Below are 5,450 nucleotides of genomic sequence, written 5' to 3' on the forward strand. Positions count from 1 at the left end.
GAAAGAAAAAGATAGGCTCTAATACCAATGATAGTGGTCTCTAGGGGTGGCCATTTTGGGTTTTGGTTAGGTTTTCAGTTCGGTTATTTCGGTTATAAAAAAATCATACCCAAACGGTTATATAGATTTAATCGGTTCGGTTCAATTCGATTTCGGTTCGGTTCGGTTCGGTTCGGTTTTTGAATAATAAAATTATAACCAAACGGTTATATTTTTTGGTTTATTCGGCTCGGTTTTAGATCGGTTCGGTTCGGTTATGATATATATTGAAAAAAAAGATTATTAATCCTGCATAAACTTCAAAATATCTATCCAAATAAATCCACAAAATGATTAATCCTCCAATAAAATTATAAAAAATATCTAAAAACTTCAATAATTAGGATAAAAGTTAAAAACATTAAATTTTATTGTTTGTTGGATGAAATATATAAGGTTAAAACTGAAGTATAAAAAAATGATACTAATAATAATGAGGATAAAAGTTAAAATATGAAAAAAAATTCAATAACCGTTTGGTTAACCGCGGTTATTAGGTTATTAACCGAACCGAACCTGAACGGTTATTCAACTTCCTCAACCGTTCGGTTACTAAGCAAATAACCAAACCGAACCGAACCGCTCCGCTATTATTCGGTTCGGTTCGGTTCGGTTATTCGGTTAATAACCGAAATGGCCACCCCTAACGAAGCCTATCGCTAGGAATTTGTTTATTAGACATGTTAGATCCTTAGGATGTACCGCTCTTATTCGGTTCGGTTCGGTTTGGTTATTCGGTTAATAACTGAAATGGTCACCCCTAGTGATCCCAATCAAAAGCGAAGAACAACACAAGATTTCTACAAAAATATTCTCTATTTTTTTAACATGATAATTAATCTTTAAATAGACAAAGATGAAAGCAAATCACTTTAGTGAGTCCTAGATATATGGAAACAAAATGTAATGGAGATATAACTCTTACAAGAAAGGAAGATTAATTCTCTCGTATTTTATTCAATGCAAATAACCGTTAAGCGGCCGGTCCGCATCACTACACAAGTTATTAAGTTTAACGAAATTTAAGAGAGAACATGTATAAATAGATGACATTTTTAAAAAATTCCCAAATAATACTTTTATTTGAAATTTTAACTGTTTTCGAATATAATCGGATTCTATTATAATAATATTGGTGTTAAAAGTTTTTAAAAAATTTAGCATTTATAAGTTTTACGGTTAGGGTTTGAAATTTATAAATTAGGGAAATTCCCAAAAAAATCATCCAATTATGAGATAACTATCACATTCATCACGAACTTTTAAAATTTTCAAATTCATATTGGATTTGAAATTTTTTTCTAAAAAATCATTCGAAATTTAAATTTTAACAAAATCCTCATCGGAACAGGATTAATTTTGCCACATAGGCAGAAAGCGCCTACATGGTGCCTACGTGGCATGTATGTGTTCGCCACATAGGATACACGTGGCATTAATAATAAAAAATTAAAACAAAATTGGAAAAAATGTAAAAAAAATTATAAAAAATGTGAAAAAAATTACAAAAAAATGTAAAAATTGTAAAATTGTAAAAACATTTTCAAAAATGTAAAAAATGTAAAAATTATAAAAATTGTAAAAAAATTGCAAAAAATTATAAAAATTGTAAAAATTGTAAAAAAAATGTAAAACAAATTATAAAAAATTAAAAAAATTTAACTTATTTTTTTAAAAAAAGGGAAATTTTCAAAAAAAAAATCATCCAGTTACGAGATAACTATCAAATTCATCACGAACTTTACAATTTTTTACAATTTTTTACATTTTTTGAAAATGTTTTGCAATTTTACATTTTTTACAATTTTTATAATTTTTTGCAATTTTTTACAATTTTTATAATTTTTACATTTTTTTACATTTTTTGAAAATGTTTCTACAATTTTACATTTTTTACATTTTTTTGTAATTTTTTCATATTTTTTATAATTTTTTTACATTTTTTTCAATTTTTTTATTATTAATGCCATGTGTATCCTACGTGGCGAACACGTACATGCCACGTAGGCGCCATGTAAGCGTTTTATGCCTACGTGGCAAAATTAATTCTGTTCCGATGAAGATTTTGTTAAAATTTAAATTTCGAATGATTTTTTAGACAAAAAATTCAAATCCAGTATGAATTTGGAAATTTTAAAAGTTCGTGATGAATGTGATAGTTATCTCATAATTGGATGATTTTTTTGGGAATTTCCCTATTATATACGATCCCAGATTTATTGTTTTGATTTACGTATATGAAAAAGAAAAATATTTTGTTGTCAAAAAGGAAAATAATGTGATTAGATCGATGCATTTGAATATGGAAAAACGACGTAACCAATGTTCATGAAACCCTCGTATATGATTTATCTTTCTTGGATTATCAAGATTTCTCAAGATTATCTATAGTTTAGGGTGCTACCATTACGATAATTGGGTTGCAGTGCATGTACATAAAAATTTTAAAAATACATAAAATATATATACTGATTTGGTAACACACACACACACATATATATATATATATATATATATATATATAGAGAGAGAGAGAGAGAGAGAGCTCTTAATGATGAGCGAATGCATTATGAACAAACAGATGAAACGCATCCAAAGTCACTGCCAAATCAATATTAGTAATTAAGTAATTAGAAATAAACAACAAATTTATTTTGTTCACGCACTTAAAAATCCGGATAAATGGTAAATCAATGATCAAGAAAGAACTCATTTGTCGACCGATCTTCTTTTTTTTTTTTTTCAGAAGATTCCGGGCAAGTTGTCCCAAGAACAGGAAGTGGTGGTGCTGTTCTTGTTGTGGTCGTTGGCAGATGCCGAAGAAGTGTCGACTGGGAACAACGACGCGAACTGATGAACGTCGAGGACGAGATTGTCGTCCGTCACGACAGAGGAATGCCCGTTCGAGATCTCTCCTCCACTGTCGCTTCCCCACTCAAGAAGCTTCGTTATGTCTTCTTGCATGGCGTTCATCTGGAGCGACTGATCATCTTCCCTTTCTCTTAACCCTTTGTTTTTTTTTAAATCAAAAGACACACACACCCAATAGTTCATGTTTTTGTTTGCAGATATGAAAAAAAAAGCATTTTTCGATGGCTCACCTTGTGGGGGACATAAGCCGAAACTGGCCAAGTTGTCAGTGCTGTTGGCATTGTTGTCGTTCTGGTCAGGCAGAGACATGTTGTTTGTGTAGAAAATCTAGAAAAAATTTCAAAATTGATTTTGTGAGTAAGATAACAACCTTTGAAATTAAAGATAAAGACAATGAAGAACTAACAACTTTAGAGTTAAAAGATAAAAGACAAATAAACAATAAGGTGATGATGAATTTGAATAGATATAGATGTGTGTATCTAAAAGGAGTATGAAGAAGACTGAAAAATACCGAGTTTAAGAGAGAAAAATCGTAAAATAAAAAGTGTGCAATTTTTGGTAAAAGTTTCTGTTTTTTATAAATAAGATATAGAAAAAATCACAAAAAATAATCAACTTTCAATTTCAGAGCAACGTTCATTCCACGGGAAACGACGACTCATTACCTTAAGGTTTTTCAATGAAAAATGTTTTTCAAAACCACGTCCAATGAAAAATCGTTTATGAAAACCGTACAAGTGATGCGAGCTGCAGTCGTCGAAAGCTTAGTGAGAGTAACATGGCGCATTGGGAATGCCGCCATGATATGCTTAGCTGGAAAATAATAATTTCCGCAATTAAGTCGAACGCCTAACCCAAGGGACCAGAATCAAGGAATTAATCCTGAATTCCTTAAGGGGCCATGGGGCAGTGCCTAAAGGAACATACACCAACTCTACGAAGTGGGACGTATAGGACAAAGGGGGGAGGATCTGGCGTCGTCTACCAACTACGTGGCTTTGACAGGGGACCCCTTCACATTAACATAAAAGACCGAAAGTGATCAGAATAAAGGCAAGGATGCATCAATGAATAAAAATATGTCTAGACTCAAAGTAAACACTGCGAGTGTAGATACACCATGTGGACTCAAAGTAAACACTGCGAATCGGGATACGTTTTCATGTACTAATATGCTAAACGAGTTACGTAAAGGACATGAAGGCTGGAAAAAGACCCATTGTTCATAGGACACGTGGTCTTAACCTAAAGCACTCCATTGGATCTCACCAAAATAATTGAGGCTAGGGATTGGAATCTCAAACCTGCAACAAAGTTCAGACGGACTATCGAGGGTAAGGATAACCCTAGAATTGGAAAGGAAAAGTCGACTCCAGCACCAATCATATGGTGACCACACTGGGAGCACAATGCAAAAGCTTATATCGACGTATTTCGCAGAGACTAGATGGTGCGCGAAGACCAGAAAGACACGTCATTATCTATGCGTGTGACTAGTAGAAAAGAATTCTCCGACCCTTGGCATGAACTCACAACGACAACTGTGTATCGGAAATCGGGAAAGGTAACCTGAGAAATCACTCAAAAAGGGGTGTAAACATAATGTAACAACAATGAACGGGGAGCATTATTGACCGCAATGTAGAAATCATCTACTCCCAGGAAAAACACAGCGTGATGGTAAAGGTGCTAAGCCCCAGGAAAGGCTCTTAGCAGATTAGGGGATAAGACATGACCATGATAAAAACATTGTGGACGAAACTCAGGATGAGAAATACATATCACACCCAGACCGACGGTGAACCAAAACAAACCATCCAAACTTCAGCAGACAAACTGAAGGCGTGTCTTCGAATGGAGAGTTCCATGGGACCTGTACATTGTTGTGCGAGGTCACATGCAACAACAAACAATATATAAAGGACGGGATGTCCGTATATAAGTATTAAATGGGAAGTCATGCGAGGTTCCACTGTTTTGGATAAAAAGCGGAGAACGTCGAGTGTTCGGATCGGAAAAATCATTTACGAAGCAAACAGAAGTGATCCAAAAGATTCGCGATAACCTGAAAACGGCGTAGAATCGACAGAAGTCGTATGCCGATCAGAGAAGACAAGAGTTCGGACCCGATATCGTGGAATAGACCATGGAGGTGATCCGAAGGATTCGCACTAACCTGAAGATGACACAGGATCGACAGAAGTCTTATGCCGATCAGCGGAGACGTGAGGTCTCCTTGGAGTTGGAGATCTAGCTCTCCCCCGAGTTTAGGCCATGCGGGAGCATGCAAGATTTTGACAAAGCGGGAAGCTGAAACCGTTGTACATCAGACCTTACCGATGATTGAGAAGGTAGGACCAACAGCCTAACATTTTCGACGACCATCGAAACTAGACAACATCCATGAGGGAATATTACTCAAATAACCCACTTGGGTCGCAGCAATTTCAGTGTACACCACCGGAAAAAAAAAAAATTTGCGACCTTATTACGACTAATATATAACTAATATACAACTTATTACGACTAATAAACTA

The sequence above is a fragment of the Tarenaya hassleriana genome, unplaced genomic scaffold (assembly GCF_000463585.1).
Source record: "Tarenaya hassleriana unplaced genomic scaffold, ASM46358v1 Cleome23, whole genome shotgun sequence".
Lineage (NCBI taxonomy): Eukaryota > Viridiplantae > Streptophyta > Magnoliopsida > Brassicales > Cleomaceae > Tarenaya > Tarenaya hassleriana.